Here is a 26,666-nt window from a genome sequence, read left to right as displayed (position 1 = left end):
CTTATTTGCTCCTTGTTGCCTATACCTGTCATACATATCTCTCTTCTTCTATATCAGATTTCCAATATCCCTCAAAAACCAAGGTTCCTTATTCTTATTCACTTTGCCTTTAATCCTGACAGGAACATACAAACTCTGCACTCTCAAAATTTCTCCTTTGAAGGCCTCCCACTTACCAATCACATCCTCGCCAGAGAACAACCCAATCCACGCTTTTTAGATCCTTTCTCATTTCTTCAAATTTGGCCTTTTTCCAGTTTAGTTCCTCAACCCAAGGACCAGATCTATCTTTATCCATGATCAAGTTGAAACTAATGGTGTTATGATCACCTACACACACTTCCATCACTTGTCCTAACCCATTCATTCTACAAGAATCACCTGGTATTACTTGGATCATCTGCAACATTATATTTCCTTATGATCAAATGCCTTAGGTGTGATTGGCCTGACTGAGGAGGGAAATTGAATAAACTTACTGAGCTGTGGTATTTCCCATGATCCAACATGTTCCAAGGGCAACTCTCCAGATGTATTTCATTGACTAAAGCATCATGGATCAATATATACTCAACAACGCAGGCTGAGTGTGTGGAAGTGAAAAAAAACCTGAGATCTATGTGGAACACTGCCTCGCCTTTCCACAGATGCTGCCTGACCTACTGAGTAGTTCTAGAATTTGCTGCTTTTATTTCAGATTTTTTTTTTGTTTAATTCTTGTGCTGAAGCAGATTTGCTGTTGCTTTGTTTAATTCCAAAACCAGAGTGACTGGTCTGCCTGAGCCTAATCCTGGAAGACTTCAACAGGTAGCCTCCAACTTGCTGGTAACTAATTTATACTTCTCAACATGGCCTTCTTTTATCTCCATCGATCACAATGGGCACCATTTCCACGGGCCACCAGGAACAGCAACAGAACAGTCAGATATGGCTTTTTCCCAGGACTGAAATGGCTAACACAAGAGAGCACAGGTTTAAGGTGCTTGGAAGTACATACAGAGGAGATGTCAGGGGTAAGTTTTTTACTCAGAGTAGTGAGTGTATGGAATGGGTTACCGGCAACAGTGGTTGAGGCGGATACAATAGGGTCTTTTAAGAGACTCCTGGACAGGTATATGGATCTCAGAAAAATAGAGGGCTGTGGGTAACCCTAGGTAATTTCTAAGGTATCAACATGTTCAACACAGCTTTGCGGGCTGAAGGGCCTGTATTGTGCTATAGGTTTTCTATGTTTCCATGTGGGCTCACCAGAAATGTTGACAGTTTAAACTGTCCTCAGTAGACTTTTTTGATTGGTCAGTTCTCTACTCTGAACTTTACCCCTTTCACTTTAAATGGCCTTTATTATTGGCCATTTCAACCATGGGAAAAAAAGATACTGCTTGTCTTAAAAAAGATATGCCTCCCATAATTGAATAACTTCACCACTCCAGATGAAACATCATAGTTTGTCCAATCCTAGCTCATTCCATTCGCCCTCTAATCCAGGTAGTGTCTTGCTGAACCTTTTCTGCATTCTCTCCAGAGCCCTCAAATCTTTCCTAAATAGGAAGACCAGAACTGAATGAATATTCCAAATGCAACCTAAACAGAGTTTTCACCTGCCTGGTCCTTAGTCCTTTAAAGAGTTAAAGAATCCTTTAAATGTGTATATTAACTTCTCAAGGAGTCATTAAGACCTAATCTCCATATTAACCATCAACAGAGTTGAGAAGTATTCCAAAATAGTTGCCATCAAGTTGGAGGGTATCTGATGAAGGCTTCCTGCTGAAGGGTTTTGGCCCGAAACATAAACTGCACTTTTTTCCATCGATATTGCCTGGCCTACTGAGTTACTGCAGCATTTTGTGTGTGTTGCCCAAAATAGTTTTCATTCCAGGACGAAGGAGATGTCTTCCTTTTTTAAACAAAGGGGCTTCCCTTCTTCCACCATCAACTTTGATCTCGAATGCATCTCTCCCCACACACATCTGCTCTCACCCCATCCACCCGCCCCCCCCACTCGGGATAGGAGTCACCTTGTCCTCACCTACCACCCCACCAGCCTCTGAGTCCAACATATAATTTTCCGTAACTTCCACCACCTCCAACGGGATCCCACTCCCAAGCACATCTTTCCCTTCCCCCCCTTCCTGCTTTCCACAGGGAAAGCTCCCTATGCGACCCCCTTGTCCATACGTCCCCCCCATCCCTTCCCACTGATCTTCCTCCTGGCACTTATCCTTGTAAGCAGAACAAGTGCTACACCTGCCCGTACACTTCCTCCCTCACCACCATTCAGGGCCCCAGACAGACCTTCCAGGTGAGGCGACATTTCACCTGTGAGTCGGCTGGTGTGGTATACTGCGTCCGGGGCTCCTAGTGTGGCCGTTTATATATTGGTGAGACCCGACGCAGACTGGGAGACCATTTCACTGAACACCTACACTCTGTCCACCAGAGAAAGCAGGATCTCCCGGTGGCCACACATTTTAATCCCACATCCTATTCCCATTCTGATATGTCTATCCATGGCCTCCTCTACCGTTAAGATGAAGCCACATTCAGGTTGGAGGAATAAAACCTTATATTCCGTCTGGGTAGCCTCCAACCTGATGGCATGAACATTGATTTCTCTAGCTTCTATTACTGCCCCTCCTTTCTTCTTATCCCATTCCTTATTTGCCCCCACCTCCTTTTTTCCCTCTCTCTGTTCGCCATCTCCCTCTGGTACTCCCCTCCCCCTTGCTTTCTCCCTAGGCCTCCCATCCCATGATCCTTTCCCTTCTCCAGCTCTGTATCCCTTTTGCCAATCACCTTTCCAGCTCTTAGCTTCACCCCACCCCCTCCTGTCTTCTCCTATCATTTCACATTTCCCCCTCCCCCTCCTACTTTCAAATCTCTTACTATCTTTTCTTTCAGTTAGTCCTGACGAAGGGTCTCGGCTCGAAACGTCAACAGTGCTTCTTCCTAGATGCTGCCTGGCCTGTTGCATTCCAACAGCATTTTGTGTGTGTTGCTTGAATTTCCAGCATCTGCAGATTTCCTCATGTTACAGTTTTGATTGTTGTTTTTTACTTTGTTACCAAAAGAATATTTGAAGAGTCAAAACCTATGAGCTAGGGACTAAAAGCTGGGAACTGGGATTATTAAGGTCCATTTTTGACCGTCACAGGTGCAATTGGCCCAACGTCCACCCTTGCCTGCCATACGTTCCAGTGACTCCGCATCTGGGGAGGGTCCAGATGCAGCAATAGCATTCCCACAATGTGTTCTCTGATCCTGAATCTCCCACCACTCACTTCACTTATGGGTGACTCTTTCCTAAAGCCCCCTCTTCTACAGCATACTGTACTTGAGTATAAAGGTTCCTCCTATCTGATACTAGGTCACTGCCCTTTATAAGCAGGAAAATAAATCCAGCCTCTATAATTGCCTAATATCAAGCAGCAGAGGTCAGGATGGTTATGATCCATCTATGTTCCAACATAATTCCCCACGTGTGAAAAATGGGTTAATTATCAAAGTGCTGCCAAGATGCATGTTGACCATGTTCATCCTGCTCTAATGCAGTAAAAAGACATATGGAGGTGCACACCTCTCAAAAAGATCTATGTGTTTCAGCACAATACAATTCCACATCTTAAAGTAACAGGAGTTTTGAATCCAACCATCCCACCTTGTACGGGAATGGCCAGAACTCTTGATGTAAAGAAAGTGAGTTGCTTAGATTTCTAGGAACCAGGAAGACCACAATATAACGTGGATTAGACCAACTATTGGTAACAGTTTACTCAAGCAGACTTTTACACACATGGGAGCCTGTGAAGTTCAATAAGTTTAAGAATGCCAAATTATTTCATAGAAGCAAATTCCTACACTCTTTCAAATTAGATTAACACATTGAAATCTGTGGGAGCTTGCTGTGTGCAAATCAGCTACTGTGTTTCCTACAGAGGATTATAAATACACTTTAAAAAGTACTTTGTTGTCTGTAAAGTGCTTTGATCTAATGTGAAAAGTGCCATATACAGTAAATGTAAGTTCTGTTTCATAATTGTTGTCTTGCTGTTGTAATTCATGCCTTCTGTTAACACGACCAGCCTCTCTCCTTTTACGGCTGCCACATTTTGCCATGATCATTTATAAAGTTCCGATAATTGACACTTTTCTAATTGGGCAATAAATTGTGTGATATCCTTGCCTGAGAGTGTTTCTTTTACTGAAACATAATTATTCAACCTTTGCTAGTTTATATTATATTCCTTACAGCATAAGAGCAAACATAAATTAAGATTGGATGAAAGTGGAACTTGAATTTCTGTACGAATGCGATTCACTTTCTGTGGGTATGACTTTCCATTCCTAGTGTAAGAATTTTACTGTGTGTTCCAGTACATGTGTTTTCTATAAATCCTAAAGGACTTAGCAGCAATTTAGCTTTATGCATTAATCGGAGTCAATGGATGTGTCATAGCAAGGGTTTCTCCATACATGGCCTGTAATATGGACGTATATATCGCTGATTGAATTAAAAAATAAAGCATACATTCACTGTACATCATGCTCCAAAACATGGAATGAATCCACGATTATCTATACATTATGGTAATACATGTAGGAACATGTTCGGCAGAACTTTGTGAGCCAAAAGGCCTGTATTATTGATGCACCATCAATAACTCACTGTGAGACATAAGGCGAGATATCGGCTTTTATTGACTGGAAGAAGGAACAAACAGTGAGTGACCACCATATTACATCCTGGAGACTGAGCGGCCGGGCCCAGGCCTTGATCGCCTTTATACCGGGGTCTGTGGAAGGAGCCACAGGAGCAGTCAGCAGGGGGCGTGTCCAGACAGGTATATGTAGTTCACCACAATTATACTATACGTTTTCTATGTTTCAAGCAATAGGGGTAGACTGGAAGCCCAATTAACCAATTGTCTTTAACAGATTTCTGCTCTCCCCGCCCTGTCTTTTCCTTAATTTCTCAAATCCTTGCAACTCAAAAAGCTCTTCTTATTGAAATTTCTCCAGAAATTACCTTTTCCTGGTAACATTGCGTCAGTTTGGATAGCATTTTACAGCTAAAACCTTTGGCTTTGTGATTTGCCATGGTTGACAGCAGGTGATGTACAATAGAATGAACTCATTTTACCCAGCATTTAGCTATTATCTTTGTTAGTGTTAGTGATAGACACAGGATGAGTTACATCCCATAACCACAAAGAGAGTTACATCCCACAACCACAAGAGAGTTACTGTCTTCATCGGTTAGTGATGGACACAAGGTGAGTTACATTCCACAACCACAGAGAGACCTACTGTCTTCATCAATGTTAGTAATGGGCACAAGGTGAGTTACATCCCACAACCACAGAGAGAGTTACTGTCTTCATCGGTTAGTGATGGACACAAGGTGAGTTACATTCCACAACCACAGAGAGACCTACTGTCTTCATCAATGTTAGTAATGGGCACAAGGTGAGTTACATCCCACAACCACAGAGAGAGTTAGTGTCTTCATCGGTTAGTGATGGGCACAAGGTGAATTACATTCCACAACCACAGAGAGACCTATTGTCTTCATCGATGTTAGTGATGGACACAGAGTGAATTACATCCAACAACCACAGAGAGAGTTATTGTCTTCATTGATGTTAGTGATTGACAAATGGTGAGTTACATCCCATAGTCACAGAGGGAGTTCTGTCTTCTGACGGACATGGACTGTGCCTTTAAAAGAGAGAGAGAGAAGCTGCCTACAGTACTGCTGCCTGCTTCTGGGTTGCTATGGTGAGAGAGGTGGAGTTATATGATGGGCAGTTGATGTTTACAGATGCTTCACAGCATGTTTATTTAAGCAAGGTCAGATGACTCTCGCGAGCACACAGAGTGGAACATCAATTAAGACAACTGGTCAATGAAAACGAAGCCAGTGATAGAAAAGTCACTGGGTGAAACTTTCGAGTGCCCACAAGGGTGGGTTGTGGATCGATCAGGGAAATCGATCAGTTGTTATCACTGTGTGTAGAAGTACTGACCCTGTAGAGGCTACAGGTGTGTTTACCCTTGCCTGGGTGGTACTTTTCCCTCGAAGACAATACTCTTATGTGACAAGCTACTTCTGGTTAATTTGAGAGTGGATTCGGAGTCCGAAGATGGAAGACCAACGACACTTGAGTCCTGACAAAGGGTCTCAGCCCGAAAAGTCAACAGTGCTTCTCCCTATAGATGCTGCCTGGCCTGCTGTGTTCTATCAGCATTTTGTGTGTGTTGTTGACACCTGTTTATTTGTCCTTTTCCTATTGTGGATTTCACCTTGCTTACAAATACCTCTCTCTCTCCCCCACCAACTCCTTGCATTGAACTGAACTTTCTTACAGAATCATCGTAAGACTTTAAATCTTACCACTTGAGCTTGAATGAGTTTGGGAATTATATTCACCCACATATATATACATAACCCTACTAACTTTTAACTTACCTGATTGAAGTCACTATATTAAGTAGTTACTAATAAACAGTGTTTTTTCTTTTTCAATATTTTTATTAGTTTCTTACATAAAAGAATACAGGGTACAGTAAGATATATAATATATATCGATTACAATATATTAAAATCACATATGAGGTGTAATTATTAAATTTAAACATAAAATTGAAAAGAAATAATTTTATTGCACAAAAAATCTAAAGTTCTAAACCCACTACCAGAAACAAAAAACAGCTGTCTGGTTAAAAAAAAAGAAAAGGAAAATATCATTAACATATAGTAAAACATATTATTAGCCAACATCTGTGCCTAATAGCAAATCAAAGATCTTGAAAGTAATTCAAAAATGGTCCCCATAATGTTAGAAAATCTTGTCCAGGTTCAGAAATTGAACAGCGAGACTTCTCTAAATTTAAACAAGACATAACATCATGTAACCAATGAGTATGAGTAGGTGAAGTGGCACCCAGCACCTTCTAGTAAATCTTCTCTGTACTCTCTCTACTTTGTTGACATCTTTCCTATAATTCGGTGACCAGAACTGTACACAATACTCCAAATTCGGCCTTACCAATGCCTTGTACAATTTTAACATTCTATACTCCTATACTCAACGCTCTGATTTATAAAGGCCAACATACCAAAAGCACCACCCTATCCACATGAGATTCCACCTTCAGGGAACTACGCACCATTATTCCTACATCACTCTGTTCTACTGCATTCTTCAATGCCCTACCATTTACCATGTATGTCCTATTTGGATTAGTCCTACCAAAATGTAACACCTCACACTTATCAGCATTAAACTCCATCTGCCATCGTACAGCCCACTCTTCTAACTGGCCTAAATCTCTCTGCAAACTTTGAAAACCTACTTCATTGTCCACAACACCACCTAGTATCATCTGCATACTTACTAATCCAATTTACCACCCCATCATCCAGATCATTAATGTATATGACAAACAACAGTGGACCCAGTACAGATCCCTGAGGCACACCATTAGTCACCGGCCTCCAACCTGACAAACAGTTATCCACCACTACTCTCTGGCATCTCCCATCCAGCCACTGTTGAATCCATTTTACTACTTCAATATTAATACCTAATGATTGAACCTTCCTAACTAACCTTCCATGCAGAACCTTGTCAAAGGACATACTGAAGTCCATATAGACAACATCCACTGCTTTACACTCGTCAACTTTCCTCGCAAACTCTTCAAAAAATTCAGTAATATTTGCCAAACATGACCTTCCACGCATAAATCCATGTTGGCTGTTCCTAATCAGACCCTGTCTATCCAGATAATTATATATACCATCTCTCAGAATACTTTCCATTAATTTACCCACCACTGATGTCAAACTGACAGGCCTATAATTGCTAGGTTTACTCTTCGAATCCTTTTTAAACAATGGAACCACATGAGCAATACGCCAATCCTCCAGCACCATCCCCGTTTCTAATGACATTTGAAATATTTCTGTCAGAGCCCCTGCTATTTCTACACTAACTTCCCTCAAGGTCCTGGGGAATATCCTGTCATGATTTAGATATTTATCCACTTTTATATTTCTTAAAAGCACCAGTACTTCCTCCTCTTTAATCCTCATAGTTTCCATAACTTCCCGACTCGTTTCCCTTACCTTACACAATTCAATATCCTTCTCCTTACAAAAGAAATTGTTCAAAATCTCCCCCATCTCTTTCGGCTCCACACATAGCTGTTCACTCTGATTCTCAAAGTGACCAATTTTATCCCTCACTATCCTTTTGCTATTAATATAACTGTAGAAACCCTTCGGGTTTATTTTCATCTTACTTGCTAAAGCAACCTCATATCTTCTTTTAGCTTTTCTAATTTCTTTCTTAAGATTCCTCTTACATTCTTTATATTCCTTGAGCACCTCGTTTACTCCATGCTGCCTATATTTATTGTAGATATCTCTCTTTTTCCTAACCAAGTTTCCAATATCCCTTGAAAACCATGGCTCTCTCAAACTTTTAACCTTTCCTTTCAACCTAACGGGAACATAAAGATTCTGTACCCTCAAAATTTCACCTTTAAATGACTGCCATTTTTCTATGACATCCTTCCCATAAAACAAATTGTCCCAATCCACTCTTTCTAAATCCTTCTACACCTCCTCAAAGTTAGTCTTTCTCCAATCAAAAATCTCAACCCTGGGTCCAGTCCTATCCTTCTCCATAATTATATTGAAACTAATGGCATTGTGATCACTGGTCCCGAAGTGCTCGCCAACACATACCTCCGTCACCTGATCTATTTCATTCCCTAACAGAAGATCCAACACTGCCCTTCTCTAGTTGGTACCTCTACGTATTGCTGCCAAAAACTATCCTGCACACATTTTTCAAACTCCAAACCATCCATCCCTTTTACAGTATGGACTTCCCAGTCTATGTGGAAAATTAATATCTCCCACAATCACAACCCTGTGCTTACTACAAATATCTGCTATTTCCTTGCAAATTTGCCCCTCCAATTCTCGCTCCCCATTAGGTGATTATAATGCACCCCTATAAGTGTTACTACACCCTTCCCATTCCTCAATTCCACCCAAATAGCCTCCCTAGACGACCACTCTAATCTATCCTGCCAGAGCACCACTGTAATATTTTCTCTGACAAGCAATGCAACACCTCCCCCTCTTATCCCTCTGATTCTATCAGACCTGAAGTTGCTTTCACTAATAGCTACAACATCATATTTCCAGGTATCAATCCATGCTCTAAGCTCATCCACCTTTCTTACAATGCTCCTAGCATTGCATTTAAGAATGCTAAGAATTAAGAATTTAAGTAAATGCATTTAAGAAATTCTTTACCTCTTCCTCTCTGTTTATCTCTAACAGAGCTTTACTGTCTTCTTTTTCTTCCTTCTCCCATATATCTGTTCCTACACCCTGGTTCCCCTCCCCCCCCTCATATCTAGTTTAAATCCACTGGAGCCTCTCCAGCAAATCTACCTGCAAGAATACTTGTCCCTCCTCCAATTCAGATGTAAACCATTCTGCTGGAACAGGTCCCACCTTCTCTGGAAAACTGCCCAATTATCTATAAATCTGAAGCCCTCATTCCTGCACCATGTCTTCAGCCATGAACAATTGGAAACAATTGAAAAGGTTACTTCTTGACTATGAGGATTTATTTCCCGATGTGCCCAAACAAACCACCGCCACCATGCATGATGTGGATGTAGTTCAAGCTGACCCAATTAAGCACACACCTACAGGATAAATTTAGAAAAGAGTAAATTGGCTGAGCAAGAGATTGAATACATGCTGGAAAACGGTATTATTAGGCCGTCAACATCTGATTGGGCCTCACCTTGTGTTATCATGCTCAAGTCTGACAGTAATGTGAGATTTTCTACCAATTATATGAAAGTAAATGCAGTGACAAATACCCTATCCCACGGGTGGATGATTATATTGATAACGTTAGAGACGCTAAATTCCTTACGAAAATTGACCAGTTAAAAGGGTATTGGTGTGTTCCATTGACTGAGAGAGCCCGAGGAATCTCTGTGTTTGTAACACCTTCTGGACTGTATGAATCCCTCAACCACAGAGACAGTTATTGTCTTCATCAATGTTACTGATGGACACAGGGTGAGTTACATCCCATGGTCACAGAGAGAGTTAGTGACTTCAGCAATATTAGTGATGGACACATGGTGAGTTATATTCCACAATCACAGAGAAAGTTACCGTCTTCTTCGATGTAGTGATGGACAGAGAGTGAGTTATATCCCTCAACCACAAAGACAGTTATTGTCTTCATCAATATTAGTAATGGACACAGGGTGAGTTATATCCCACAATCCCAGATGTTTACTGTCTTCATCGGTGTTAGTGGTGGTTACAGGGTGAGTTACCTCCCATGGTCACAGAGAGAGCTATTGTTGACATCGATGTAAGTGATGGACACAAGGTGAGTTATAAAACAAATTCACAGAAAGAGTGACTGTCTTCATCAATGTTCGTGATGGACACGAGTGAGTTACACCACGGTACGACTGAGACAGCGACTGTCTTCATCGACGTTAGTGATGGCCATACGGTGAGTTACATCCCAAAACCAGAGGGAGTTACTGTCTTTATCGATTTTGTGATAGATACAGTGTCTGGTACCTCCCATAGTCACAGAGAGAGCTACTGTCGACATCAATGTAAGTGATAGACACATGGTGAGTTACATCCCACAACCACAAAGAGAGTTACCGTCTTCATCGATATTAGTGATGGACAGAGAGTGATTTATATCCGACAACCACAGTGAGAGTTACTGTCGTCATCAAAGTTAGTGATAGCCACAGGGTGAGTTATATCTCACAACCAAAGAGAGTTATTGTCTTCACCGATATAAGTGATAGACACATGGTGAGTTACATCCCACAACTACAGATAGAGTTACTGTCTTATTCAACATTTGTGATGCACACAGGGTGAATTACACCCCACAACCTCAAAAAGAGTTAGTCTTCATCAGTGTTAGTGATGGACAGAGAGTGAGTGATATCCTACAACCACAGTGAAAGTTATTGCTATCATCAAAGTTAGTTGTAGACATAGGGTAAGTTACATCTCACAACCACACAGAGAGTGACTTTCTACATCAATGTTCATGATAGACACTGGGTGAGTTACACCACAGTACAACTGACAGAGCGACTGTCTTCATTGACATTAGTGATGGCCATACGGTGAGTTACATCCCACAATCAGAAAGAGAGTTACTGTCTTTATCGATATTTGTGATAGATACAGTGTGTGTTTCCTCCTATAGTCAAAGAGAGAGCTACTGTCCACTCCAATGTAAATGATGGACACAAAGTGAGTTACATCTCAAAATCACAGAGAGAGTGACTGTCTTCATCGATGTACGTGATAGACATTGGGTGAGTTACATCCCGTGGTTACAGAGAGATTTACTGTCTTCATCGACACTTGTGATGCACACAGAGTGGGTTACACCCCAGAACAACAAAAAGAGTTACAGTCTTCATCAATGTTAGTGATGGACAGAGAGTGAGTTATATCCTACAACCACAGTGAAAGTTACTGTCTTCATTGAAGTTATTTGTAGACACAGGGTGAGTTACATCTCACAACCAAAGAGAGAGATAGTGTCTTCATTGATGTTAGTGATGGACACAGGGTGAGTTAGCTCGCATAGTCACAGAGAGATCTACTGTTGACATCACTGTAAGTGATGGACACATGGTGAGTTACATCCCACAACCAGAGGGGAAGTTATTGTTTTCATTGATGTAAGTGATGGACACCCAGTGAGTTACATCCCACAACTACAGAGAGAGTTACTGTCTTAATCGACACTTGTGATGCACACAGGATGAGTTACACCCAATATCCACAGAGAAAGTTACATTCTTCATCGATGTTAATAATGGACACAGGATGAGTTGCACCCTAAAAACACATAGAGAGGTACAATCTTCATCGTTGTTACAGATGGACAGAGACTGAGTTATTTCCCACAACCACAGTGAGAGTTACTGTCTTCATCAATGTTAGTCATAGTCACAAAGGTGAGTTACATCTAAAAGTCACAGAGACAGTTATTGTCTTCATAGATGTTACTGATGGACACAGGGTGAGTTACATCTTTAGTCACAGAGAGAATGTTACCGTCTTCATCGATGTTAGTGATGGACACAGGGTGAGTTACATCTTTAGTCACAGAGAGAATGTTACCGTCTTCATCGATGTTAGTGATGGACACAGGGTGAGTTACATCTTTAGTCACAGAGAAAATGTTACCGTCTTCATCGATGTTAGTGATGGACACAGGGTGAGTTACCTCGCTAGTCACAGAGAGAGCTACTGTCGTCATTGATGTAACTGATGGACACAGGGTCAGTTACATCTCACAGCCACAGAGAGAGTGACTGTCTTCATCGATGTTCATGATGACACTGGGTGAGTTACACCACATTACGACTGAGAGAGCGGCTGTCTTCATCTCCACAATGATCAGCTATCAAAATTCAGTATACATTTTATTGGAAATTCATTACAAATTTAATATAGGTGTTTGGTCAAAAGGGCCTAATTGAATGAACTTCCACCTCTTTTCATCATTTCATGTTCATGACCTGGAGGTTTGGTGAGGAGTGTCTCTGGAGCCTTTACTAATGTTTTAGACAAGGTCTACTTGGTAGATGTTCTGAAAGTTGAGATCACACAGGATCCAGGGTGAGCTAGCCAGTTGGATATAGAATTGGTTTGGTGGAAAAAATCGATGGGGAATAATTTTTCAAATAGGAGGCCTGTGACTGTGGTGTGCCATAGGGATCTGTGCTGGGTTTCCTTCTGTCTGTCGCATATATTAACTATTTGGATAAGAAATTAGAGAGCATGATTAGTAATTTTGCAGATGACAACAAAAATGATGATGTGATAGAAGGTTGCCTAAGGCTACAAGAGTCAGTGTAGCTATGCTTAATTGAATGAGGCATCAGTACAAGAGCTGAGACATCACATTACAGCTGTATAGGATGCTGACAAGACCGTGCTTGAAGATCATGTGCTGTTGTGAAGAAATGTCATTAACTTGAGAAAGGATTCACAAGGCTCAGGGTGTTTTCCCAGGGCAAAAGCTGATGAGTACTCTTACATAGGTTTATAAAATCATGAGGGTCATAGAAATGTTAGACTGTCGGTATCATTTTCTCCAGCTAAGTGGAGTCTAAAACTTGGGGGCATAGGTTTAAGGTGGGAGGGAACAGATTTAAATGGGACCTAAGAGGTAAGTTTTTCCATGCAGATGGTGATGGGGATATGGAGTAGCTGACAGAGGTGGATACCTCGACAACATTTTAAAGACATGGGGCAGGAAAGGTTTAGAACAGGGGTTCCCAGCCTTTTATGGACCGATACCATTAAGCAAGAGGTCCATGGATCCCAGGTTGGGAACCCCTGGTTTAGAGAGAATAGGCCAAATGCAGGCAAATAATACAAGCTTAGGAATGCCCATTAATCAGCATGAATGAATTGGGCCGATGGTCTGTTTCCTTGCTGTAAAACTCTATGAGCAGACACCTTTTTTTATAATAAGTTCTCTCTCCCTTGCTTCTGAATCTGCACTTTGTATGTTCCCGTTTCAGAAGCTTGAGCACTGACACACAAATTCTGAGGCTGTGCTACAAGTTCAATTGAAATGTACGTGGGAGAGTGGGGCTGAGCATTTCCAGAATTTGCTGTTTCCTATTTCACACTTCCGGTGTCTGTGGTGTTGATTGGATTTGCAGAAAAGAGCTATCTCCAGCTCTTAACCTGCTATCAGGTGCTTACTGCATCAAAGGCAGCTGAGCTTCCTGATAGCAAGATATCCCCAGGACAGTTGGGGCAGATTTGGAGGATTTCTCTATCATTGTCAGCACTACCCTCACCATCACAAGTCAACTGTCAAGATAAGAATGAATAAAATATAACAGGAAAATGATAAGCATGAACCACTTCTCTCCTTATGTCCCTCCACCATAGTTTTAGAGGTGATACAGTAAAATTTGTACAGAACAGCTAGACATGTGTCAAAAAGATGGTTTCTTCATAAAATCCAATTCTCCAAATGTTCACCCTTGGACTTTGGCACTGGGCCACAATGTTTTAAACTCATTATCAAGTCAGGAGGTTGTGGCATTCTTGACAATGTCAGAATTTATTGACCATCGCTAATTGCCTCTGAACTGTATAGGCGATTAAGCGTGAACCATGTTGGGCGGTCTGAAGTCGCAAAGGGTTGGGCAAGGACAACAGGATCTCTTTCTCAATTCTGGTGATATTCATGCGAGATGCAAAAACAAGCCTGCTTACTCGGCAAAACATGTTGTCAGCCGGCCAGTTTAAGTCCTCTTGGCACCAGTGAACATTGACAACTCTCTGCGGGCGGCAGAAAATTGTACCAGTTTTCCTCTTAAGCATACTCCTTTCGAACTATTTTCATTGCAATCTGCAGTATGTAAATTTCCTCTTAACAACGGACTGCAAAATTACATCCAAACTGCTGGAGGGTCTCAGCAAGCTGGGCAGCATCAATGGAATAAAGTACAGTCGACATTTCAGGCTGAGTTGCTTCGGAAGGATTGGAGAAAAAAGGATGAGCAGATTTTAAAGGTGAGGGAGGGGAGAGAGAAACAAGATGATAGGTGAAACCAGGAAATGGAGGGGTGAAGTAAAGAGCTGGGAAATTGATTGGTGAAAGAGATACAGGGCTGGAGAAGGGGGAGTCTGATAGGAGAGAACAGAAGGCCATGGAAGAAAGATAAGTGGGGAGGCGATGGGCAGACAAGGAGATAAGGTGAAAGAGGGAAAAGGGGATGGAAAATGGTGAAGGAGGGCAGAGGGCATTACTGGAAGTTTGAGAAATCGATGTTCATGCCATCAGGATGAAGGCTACCCAGACAGAATGCAAGGTGTTGTTCCTCCATCCTGAGTGTTGCCTCATCACGACAATAGAGGAGGCCTTGGATTGACATATTGGAATGGGAATGGGAAGTGGAATTAAAATGGGAGGCCGCTGGGAGATCCCGCTTTTTCTGGTGCACAGAGTGTAGATGCTCAGCAAAGTGGTCTCCCAATCTATGTTGGGTCTCACCGACATACAACAGGATACACCATGAGCACTGGACACAGTATATGACCCCAACAGACTGACAGGTGAAGTGTCACCTCACCTGGAAGGACTGTTTGGGGCCCTTAGTGGAAGTGAGGGAGGAGGTGTAGGGGCAGGTGTAAGGGCATTTGTTCCACTTGCAACGGTAAGTGCCAACAGGGAGAGTAGGGAGGGACGAATGGTGCCACCAGCTTCCACATCCAGCAGATAATTCTCCAGAACTTCTGCCATCTGCAACGGGATCCCAACACCAAACACATCTTTCCCTTCCCCCCACTTTCTGCTCCCTATGTGACTCCCACATCCATTCATCCCTCCCCACTGATCTTCCTCCTGGCACTTATCACTGAGGAGGAACAAGTACTACACTTGCCCTGACACCTCGGCAATCTTCTATTGATGTGTGGTGGGAAAGTGTGCTGACTGGCTGCATTACAGCCTAGTATGGGAACACCAATACCTTTGAATGGAAAATCCTACAAAAGGTAGTGGAATCAGCTCAGTACATCACAGGTAAAACCCTCCCAATCTTTGAGCATATCCATATGAAACCTTGTCATAGAAGCTTAGCATCCATCATCAAAGATCCTCACCACCTAGATCATGCACTTTTCTCACTGCTGCCATCAGTTAGGAGGTACAGGTTCCTCAGAACTCACACCACCAGGTTCAAGAACAGTTATTATGCCTTAACAATCAGGTTCTTGAAAAAAGGGGTCATTTAAGTTCTCTGCTATATTGTTATTTCATTTTCATTATTTATTTATATCTGCATTTCCACAGTTTGTTCATAGTTCCTGATGTTTACAGTATACAGTTACTGTTCTATAAAATTTGCTAAGTATGCCAGCAGGAAAAGAATCTCTGATGTACTCTGATAATATATTTTACTTTGAACTATATTAATCAGTTGTCACTGTTGAAAACTATGAAGGTTCCCAATTGTCTGTGACATCTAGAAGCATTCCAAACTACTAAAATTAAACTCTTAAGAACATGTTATTAGAAAAATTAGAAATGTTACTCAACCAAAACTTTCACCGTTACCATAATGCTATGTTGACGCCGGAAAGAGAGCGACACTTATGGGTTGCCCCAGCACAAACCTCGGACTGTATTGGTCATTGACACAAATGACGCATTTCACTGTATGTCTTGATGTACATGTGACATATAAAGCTAATCTCACTGGTGGGAAAACCCCAATTAAAGATATTTAAAAGGACAACACAAAAAATGGCAGTCACTTCAGACCTATCTCTCGTGCAGCATTTTCTTTCCAAGTTCCAATGAGCAAAAATGTTTTACCTGCAGCACAATTACTCTTGGCAGAGTTTGTGTTGAACACCCCAACTGTTGGGAGATTTTCCCAACTCCTGGCCAACACTTGAGCACAATCGGGAGATTATTGCAATTCATGGATAGCATCGTCAAGACCTCTGTGCTTACAGAGCAATCCCAAGTCTAGTCATTTCTGTGGTCTAGTCATTTCTGTGGTCTAGTCATTTCTGTGTCATTTCTAGTCATTCTGCTGCTATTTCCCCACATAATGTGAGCAACAGTGGGGTTAGCTGAGAATAGGTAGGCTTTCTACACTAAATTATTGAACACCCTTCCAGAGCATTAGAATCCAGTCATTGGTGTAATAAGACCACAGGACACTGGAGCAGAATTGAGCCATTCAGCCCATCAACTCTGTTCCACCATTCCATTATGGCTAATTCATTATCCCTCTATATTGTAAGAAACAATATAGTCAATGGTTCACTACAAATTACTTTTGGATTCCTGATGTCACCCAAAGAAAAGTTTAATAGCTGTAAGTCTTTCAGCATGTGAGAACAAAGTGAAATTCCAATAGTTATTTATGTTACCTGTGAAACACAATTGACCAAGATTCAATTGAACTTATTCTTAAACACATTCATGGACTCTGTTTGGAATCTCAATACATATCAATGGTTCATGGGTTCAATTTATCAGAAAGTGCTCACGTGATACTACTCAGTGCATTATGAAGGCCAGGAGTCCAAAGAGGTATGAACGTTAATATCTGGTGAGATGGCTTCTTCCTCTAACCAGTTAAAAAAGATCATTCTAGACCCTGTGGGTGGAAGTTAGGAACAGGAAGGGGTTAATAACTCTACTGGGTGTCTTTTAATAGACCACCCAATAGTAACAGGGACATCAAGAAGCAGATAGGGAGACACATTCTGGAAAGGGGTAATAATAACAGGGTTGTCATGGTGGGAGACTTTAATTTCCCAAATATTGATTGGCATCTCCCTAGAGTGAGGAGTTTAGATGGGGTAGAGTTTGTTAGGTGTGTTCAGGAAGGTTTCCTTACACAATATGTAGATAAGTCTACAAGAGGAGAGGCTATACTTGATCTGGTATTGGGAAATGAACCTGGTCAGATGTCAAGTCTCAGTGGGAGAGCATTTTGGAGGTAGTGATCACAGTTCTATCTCCTTGACCATAGTATTGGAGAGGAATAGGAACAGACAAGTTAGGAAAATGTTTAATTGGAGTAAGGGGAAATATGAAGCTATCATGCAGGAACTTGGAAGCATAAATTGGGAACAGATGTTCTCGGGGAAATGTATGGCAGAAATGTGGCAAATGTTCAGGGAATATTTGTGTGGCGTACTGCATAGGTATGTTCCAATGAGGCAGGGAAAGGATGGTAAGGTACAGGAATTGTGGTGTACAAAGGCCTTTGAAAATCTAGTCAAGGAGAAAAGAAAAGCTTATAAAAGGTTCAAAAAACTAGTTAATGATAGAGATCTAGAAGATTATAAGGTTAGCAGGAAGGAGCTTAAAAATGAAATTAGGAGAGCCAGAAGGGGCCATGAGAAGGCCTTGGCGAACAGGATTAAGGAAAACCTCAAGGCGTTCTACAAGTATGTGAAAAGCAAGAGGATAAGACGTGACAGAATAGGACCAATCAAGTGTGACAGTGGAAAAGTGTGTATGAAACCAGAGGAGATAGCAGAGATACTTAATGAATACTTTGCTACAGAAAAGGACCTTGGCGATTGTAGGGATGATTTACAGCAGATTGAAAAGTTGAGCATTTTGACATTAAGAAAGAGGATGTGCTGGAACTTTTGGAAAATATCAAGTTGGATAAGTCACCAAAGCCAGATGAGATGTACCTTTGGCTACCCTGGGAGATGAGGGAGAAGATTGCTGAGCCTCTGACAGTAATCTTTGCATCATCAATGGGGATGGGAGAGGTTCCAGAGGATTAGAGGATTGCAGATGTTGTTCTGTTATTCAAGAAAGGAAGTAGAAATAGCCCAGGAAATTATAGACCAGTGAGTCGTACTTCAGTGGTTGGTAAGTTGATGGAAAAGTGTTGCACAGAACAGGCGAACACAAACGCAGGCACTGGCACAAAGATAGAGTTAGGATACACACGAGGGCATGAGTGTGGCTGGAGCTTGACACGAAGCTTTGATGGAGTTGAACGGCAAATGGAAAGGCAAACGGCAGGCAATAATTATCTTGACACGGAGAGACAGAGTTGCACAGGTAAACCTCGGTATAGAAGTAAAACTTAAAATACACAATCCTAAGCAGCAGGGAACGTGAATTACCATACTGGCTAAAACAACGCTCTGGCGATGAATGGATGCAAAGCTGGGAATTTATGCTGCAGGTTTAGATGAGAAGCAGGTGCCGCAATCAAAGGGAATTAGGAGAATATGGGGAATTAACAATCGGGAATGTGATAGTAACCCCCCATCCCAAACGGGAGCCTCCAGGCGAACCACCAGCCTTGCCCGGATTGTCGCGATGGAAATCTCCAATGATGGAAAAGTCCAAGATGGAGCTGAATCCGGGTGCGCTCCTCAGGATCGTATCCCTCAATCGACGAGGTACTGAAGACCCCTGCCTCGGCGGCGCACATCCAGTATTCACCGGATGGTGTAAGCTGAGTAATCGTCGATGACCCGGGCAGGTGGAGGAGGCTCAGCAGGAGGGCACAAAGTGCTGACAGATACAGGTTTCAGTTGGGAGACGTGAAACATGGGATGAACGTGCATGGATCTGGGTAGTTTGAGTTTGACCACCGAGGGGTTGATGATGCTCTCGAATTCAAATAGTCCAATGTAACAAGGGGTGAGTTTCTTGGTTTCAGTTAAAGAGACATCCCTCTATGTCTCTTTAAGAGAGCCAAACCTTCTGACCAGGCTGATAGTCAGGCACTGGAATGCGGTGGCGATCGGCAGTACTCTGGTTGTGGAGCAGGGCCGAGCATGCATCCTTCCAGACCTTGTGGCACCAGCGGAGATGGGCCTGAAATGAAGGCACAGTGATGTTGTCTTCATGGGCAGGAAACAGAGGGGGTTGATAGCCGAGGGAGCATTTGAATGGAGACATTCTGGTGGCGGCGCTGACCAGGGAATTGCAGGCATACTCCACCCAAGTGAGATGGGTGCTCCAGGATGACAGGTTACTGGTGGAAATGCAGCGCAGTGCTGCTTCCAAATACTGATTTGCTCACTTCGTTTGGCCATTAGTCTGCGGATGGAAACCGGAAGACGGACTTACTAAGCTCTGAGGGCTTGGGACTTGGGAGATGAATTGGGGGCCCCGGTCAGAAACAATGTCAGAGGGAATTCCATGAAGGCAGAAGACATGTTGGACAAGGAGGTCAACTGTTTCACAGGCTGTAGAGAGTTTGGGAAGGGCTATGAAGCGCAATGCTTTAGAGAAACGGTCCGCCACGGTGAGTACTGTGGTGAACTATGTGCCTGTCTGGACACGCCCCTTGCTGACTGCTCCTGTGGCTCCTCCCACAGGCCCCTGTATAAAGGCGATCTGAGGCCTGACGCTCGGCCTCAGTCTCCAGGACATAGTATGATGGACACTCACTCCTGGTTCCTTCTTCCAGTCAATAAAAGCCGATATCTCGCCTTACGTCTCAGTGTGAGTTATTGATGGTGCATCAAGTACAGCTGTGTTATCATGTGAAAGGGGTAGTCCAGTGACGAAATCCAGAGCAATGTGGGACCAAGCGCGGCCAGGGACAGGTACAGGATGAAGCAGCCCAGCAGGTAGCCGATGGGAGGCTTTTCCGTGGGCAGTACGGGCAGAGACGAAGGAGCAAGTGTCTGTATCCATGGTGGGCCACCAGAAATGTCACTTCAGAAGGGACAGAGTTCAACTGATTCCAGGTTGGCAGGCCAATCGAGAAGTATGCCCCCACTGGAGAACCTGAGAACGGAAAGAGTCAGGCACGAAGAGGCGACTGGGGTGTCCATTGCCTGGGTCAGATTGAGTCTGTTGGGCCTCTTTAACTATGGATTTGATCTCCCCAGGTGAGGGCAGCCACAACGCAGTATGGTAGAAGGATGGTATCAGGATTGGAAGGGTCCTCATCAGAGACGCATTGACAAGAGAAAGCATCTGACTTCACGTTCTTGGAACCAGGACAGTAGGCAAGGGTGAAATTGAAATGGTCAAAAAAAAGTGCCCAATGGGCTTGGCAAGAGTTAAGGCGTTGAGTTGTCTGGATGTATGCTAGGTTCTTATGGTCTGTCCAGACAATGAATGGGTGTTCTGCTCCCTCCAGACAGTGCCTCCACTCCTCCAAGGTGAGTTTGACAGCCAGCAACTCCCAGTTCCCAACATCGTAGTTCCGTTCAGCATGGGATTGACGGCGAGAGAAAGCGGCGCAGAGACGGAGCTTTCGGTCTGGGACGGAACGTTGAGAGAGAACTGCTCCCACCCCAGAGTCACAGTCTACCTCCACAATGAACTGGCAAGAGGGGTCAGGTTGGACCAGGATGGGAGCAGAGGTGAAACGCCTCTTCAGCTCCGAGAAGGCCGAGTCTGCTTCTGGGGTCCAGTGGAAGGGGGTCGCAGGAGAGGGGAGCTGAGTGAGGGGCTGTAGTCCTTAATGAAGCGGCAGTAGAAGCTGGCGAACCCCAGAAATCGCTGGAGTTGTTTAAGCATCGTGGGTTTGGGCCACTCTGCCACCACCCAGATCTTTTCGGGATCTGCCCTCACCTGCCCGCTCTGAATGATGTACCACAGGAAACTGACGGAACAAGCATGGAACTCGCACTTTTCTGCCTTAACAAATAGCTTGTTCTTCAAAAGCCTCTGAAGAACCTGGCGGACATGATGGATGTGCTCCTGGAGATTATGGGAGATTAGGATGTCATCCAAATAAACAAAATCAAAATGGTTAATAAAGTCCCTAAGGACGTCATTGACCAGAGCCTGGAACACTGCGGAGCATTGGTCAGGCCAAAAGGCATCAACAGGTATTCAAAATGACTGAGGGGAGTGTTAAAAGCTGTTTTCCATTCATCTCCCTCTCTTATCCTGACCAAGTGATAAGCATTCCACAAGTCCAATTTAGTAAAAACTGTGGCTCCATGAAGGGGCTCGAATACAGAGTTGATAAGGGGCAGCGGATACTTACTCTTTATGGTAATGTTGTTCAGGCCACGATAGTCGATGCATGGGCACAGAGAGCCATCTTTCTTCTCCATAAAGAAGAAACCAGCACCTACAGGGGAAGATGAGGGTCGGATAATGCCAGCCGCGAGGGAGTCATTTATGTACTGTATGTCTCCATAGCTTCTATTGCGGGTAGGGACAGGTTGTACAGCCAACTGGTGGGTAATGAGGCTCCGGGAAGAAGGTCAATTGTGCAATCGTAAGGGCGATGTAGAGATAAAGGGCCCGTTGCTTGCTAAACACTTCTTCCAGAGCGTGATACCCTACGGGAACCGTGGATAAGTCAGGGGGCTCAGAGGCGGATGAGGTCACACTGGGGGAAGGGCTGATTGCAGGCAAGAGGAATGGAAGAACAAGCTCCAGCTGACCATCTTCCCGGTGGCCCAGTCCATGTGGGGGTTATGACGGCTTAACCAGAGGTGGCCAAGAACTATAGGGGCTTGAGGAGAGGAAATTAAATTGAATCATACTTGTTCCGGATGGTTTCTGGAGAGAAGGAGAAGCAGGGGTTCCATGCAGTGCGTGACTCGGGCCAGGAGTCTACAGTACAGTGCCCGGGTGTCCAGGGGGGTACACAATGGCTCACGAGGAATTCCGGCTTGGAAGGCTAAGTTTTAACCCAAGAAGTTTCCCTCTTTTCCAGAGTCCACTAGTGCTAACAGAGGCAAGGACTGTTGGTTGTAACAGAGTGGCTTGAAGCTGCATCCGGGGTCGGGGGAAGAAAGGGAATGTTGGTTGTCTGGCTCACCAGGGACCCCTGCTACTGGTGAACCTTCCCTTTTTGGCCGAAGGGGGCAGGTGGCCGGACTGGTTGCAATATAGACACTCACCCGTTCTCATTCTCCGGAGTTGTTCAGCGGGAGAAGGGCGGTTCCTTTCCCGAGGTGGTGGAAACGGCAGGGCTGGGAGCTACTCGGAGTGCAGGAGGAGAGAGGCTTGCCCTGGCGGCGATTGTCCAACCTGGTGGCTTGGGAGATCAGGGAATCCAGGCTGTCAGTGTCGTCTCTTGCCGCCAACTTGTCCTTCACCAGGTCACTGAGCCAATTCCCAAAAAACCACTGTAGTGCCTCATCGTTCCACACCGAGTCGGCCGCTAAAGTCTGGAACTCCACAGAATATTCGGTAACACTGCGGGAACCCTGGTGGAGAATGAGTAGGCGTTTGGTGGCATCTTTACCAGCGACTGGGTGGTCAAAGATCTTTCTCATTTCTGCGATAAAAGTGGCGAAAGAAGACCAGATACCCGGCTGGTTGTCTCAAACTGCTTTGGCCCACACTAATACACTTCCCCGCTGCAACTCCATGACATAAGCAATCTTTGACTTATCTGTGGAGTAGGTTGACAACTGCTGTTCAAACACTAGGGAGTACTGAAGGAGGAAAACCTGGCACTTCCCCAAATCTCCAGCGTAGTGCTCCGGCTCAAGTACGTGAGGCTCTTTGGGCGGGGGTGCTGGTGACACCTGGGGAGTTGCCGCTACGTCTGGGCTGGCTAGGCTGGGTTCCAGGAGTGGTTTCAGTGAAATGAGTGGAGACACGGTCCACCTGGTTACTGATCTGTGTGACGTGAGCAGACAGAGAACAGATTACCTCCCAGAGGAGTTTGTCATGCTGTCCCAGTAGAGTAACCTGGCTGACGAGGGTTTGTTGAAGGGTGTTTGCGTCCGCTGGGTCCATGGTGGCTAGATCGCTCTGTTACTCGGACCGGGCAAACCCAAACGCAGGACACTGGCACGGAGATAGAGTTAGGATGCAGACAAGGGCATGAGCATGGCTGGAACTTGACAGGAAGCATTGCTGGAGTTGAACAGCAACCTGAAAGGCAGGCAACACTTAGCTTGACACAGAGCGTTGTTGAACTGAACGGCAAATAGAAAGGCAAACGGCAGGCAATACTTATCTTGACACGGAGAGACTGAGTTACACAGGTAAACCTCGATACAGTATAGACAATCCTAAGGGGCCGGAAACATGAATTACTACACTGGCTAAAACAATGATCTGGTGATGAGTGGATGCAAAGCTGGGAAATTTATGCTGCAGGTTTAGATGAGAATCAGGTGTGCTGCAATCAAAGGGAATTAGGAGAATATGGGGAATTAATGGTCAGGACCATGACAGAAAAGATTCTGGGAGGCAGGATTTATGAACACTTGGAGAGGCATAACATGATTAGGAATAGTCAACATGGTTTTGTCAAAGGCAGGTCATACCTTATGAGCCCGATAGAATTTTTTGAGGATGTGACTCAACACATTGATGAAGTTAGAGCAGTAGATGTCGTGTATATGGCTTTTAGCAAGGCATTTGATAAGGTACCCCATGCAGGGCTTATTGAGAAAGTAAGGAGGCATAGGATCCAAGGGGACATTGCTTTGTGGATTCAGAACTGGCTTGCCCACAGAAGGCAAAGGGTGGTTATAGTCAGATCATATTCTGCATGGAGGTCGGTGACCAGTGGTGTGCCTCAAGGATCTGTTCTGGGACACCTTCTTTTCATGATTTTTTTTAATGACCTGGATGAGGAAGTGGAGGGATGTGTTAGTAAATTTGCTGATGACACAAAGGTTGGTGGTGTTGTGGATAGTGTCGAAGGCTGTCAGACGTTACAGTGGGACATTGATAGGATGCAAAAATGGGCTGAGAAGTAGCAGATTGAGTTCAACCCAGATAAGTGTGAGGTGGTTCATTTTGGTAGGTCAAATATGATGGCAGAATATATAGTATTAATGGTAAGACTCTTGGCAGTGTGGAGGATCAGAGTGATCTTGGGGTCTGAGTCCATAGGACACTCAAAGCTGCTACGCAGGTTGATTCTGTGGTTAAGAAGGCATATGGTGCATTGGCCTTCATCAATTGTGAGATTGAATTTAGGAGGCAAGAGATAATGTTACAGCTATATAGGACCCTGGTCAGACCCCACTTGGAATACTGTGCTCAATTCTGGTCACCTCACTACAGGAAGAATGTGGAAACTGCAGAAAGAGTACAGAGGAGATTTACAAGGATGTTACCTGGATTGGGGAGCATGCTTTATGAAAATAGGTTGAGTGTACTTGGCCTTTTTCCTTACAGAGGTGGAGGATGCCAGGTGACTTGATAGAGGTGTATAAGATGATGAGACGCATTGATCGCATGGATAGTCAGAGGCCTTTTCCCAGGGTGAAATGGCCAACATGAGAGGGTACAGTTTTAAGATGCTTGGAAGTAGGTACAGAGGAGACATCAGGGGTAAGGTTTTCTACAGAGAGTGGTGAGTGCGTGGAATGGGCTGCCAGCGACTGTGGTGGAAGCAGGTACGTTAGGCTCTTTTAAGACACTCCTGGATGGGTACATGGAGCTTAGAAAAATAGAGGTCTATGGGTAACCTAAAGTAATTTCTAAGATAAGTACATGTTTGACACAGCATTGTGGGCCGAAGGGCCTGTATTGTGCTGTAGGATTGCTATGTTTCTTCTGCTAATGGACTAAGATGGGCTGTGCCAAGTGGGGAACCTCCTTAAATATTATATTAGTGTATCACCACAGATGGCCACCTGAGTAGCAACAGTGATATTGGTTTTAATAATGTAAGTTTACACTGCTTAAAGCATTGCCTACAAATGAAAAGGCTTTGCATGATTTATTCTTGTATAACACACACAAAATGCTGAAAAAACTCAGCTGTTCAAGCATCTATGAAGGGAAACAGTCAAAATTCTAGGTTGAGACCCTTCATCAGGATTCTGTGCAGAAACAGTCAACATTTCAGGCCAAAGCTATGTTCCTCCAGTATTTTGTGTCTGTTTACTGGATTTCCAGCTTTTGCAGAATCTTTTACATTTATCTTGCCTATACAGTATTTTTGCTCTTTGTATGACTGGCAATTAACCTAAATTGCAGAGTTATGGAAAGCAAAGCAATTGGCAGTCCTGCAGCTGGATGTTATTCAGGATCCACTGCCAGAAGTGGATGTGGTGATGCTCTGGTGGAGAATTAATTTGCTGAGGTTGTGATATCTGACAGTCAGGGTAAAGGGCCATTCTCAAAATAGTATCATTTTGGCTGGATGCCACAGCAGCACATTCTCATGGAACCATTGCCTTACCAAGCACAAAAAAAAACAAATACTGAACACCTTTAAAATGGTGATAGTGAGAGGAGACTCACATGAAGCACAAATTTCAGCAAGGCATTTGAAAATGTACCCCATGCAAGGCTTATTGAGAAAGTAAGGAGGCATGGAATCCAAGGGGATCCAGGACTGGCTTGCCCACAGAAAGCAAAGAGTGGTTGTAGATGGGTCATATTCTGCATGGAGGTCAGTGACCAGTGGTGTGCCTCAGAGATCTGTTTTGCAACCCCTACTCATTGTGATTTTTATAAATGACCAAGATGAGGAAGTGGAAGGATGGGTTAGTAAATTTGCTGATGACCCAAAGGTTGGGAGTGTTGTGGATAGTGTGGAGGGTTGTCAAAGGTTACAGCAGGACATTGATAGGATGTAAAACTGGGCTGAGAAGTGGCAGATGGAGTTCAACCCAGATAAGAGTGAGGTGGTTCATTTTGGTAGATTAAATATGATGGTAGTGTTAATTGTAATAGTATTAATTGTAAGACTCTTAGCAGTGGTTAAGAAAGCATATGGAGCATTGGCCTTCATCAACCATGGGACTGAGTTTAAGAGCCAAGAGGTAATGTTACAGCTATATAGGACCCTGGTCAGACCCCACTTGGCATACTGTGCTCAGTTCTGGTCACCTCACTACAGGAAGGATGTAGAAATCATAGAAATGGTGCAGAGGAGACATACAAGGATGTTGCCTGGTTTGGGGAGCATGCTTTATGAGAGTAGGTTGAGTGGACCCGGCCTTTTCTCCTTGGAGCAACGGAGGATGAGAGGTGACCTGATTGAGGTGTATAAGATGATGAGAGGCATTGATCGTGTGGATAGTGAGAGGCTTTTTCCCAGGGCTGAAATGGCTAACACAAGACAAAACAGTTTTGAGGTGCTTAGAAGTAGGTACAGAAGAGGTGTCAGTGGTAAGTGTTACATGCAGA

Source organism: Hypanus sabinus, chromosome 13, assembly GCF_030144855.1.
Source record: "Hypanus sabinus isolate sHypSab1 chromosome 13, sHypSab1.hap1, whole genome shotgun sequence".
NCBI classification, from domain to species: Eukaryota; Metazoa; Chordata; class Chondrichthyes; order Myliobatiformes; family Dasyatidae; genus Hypanus; species Hypanus sabinus.
The sequence above is the reverse complement of the archived record's forward strand: the minus strand, read 5'-3'. Positions refer to the sequence as shown.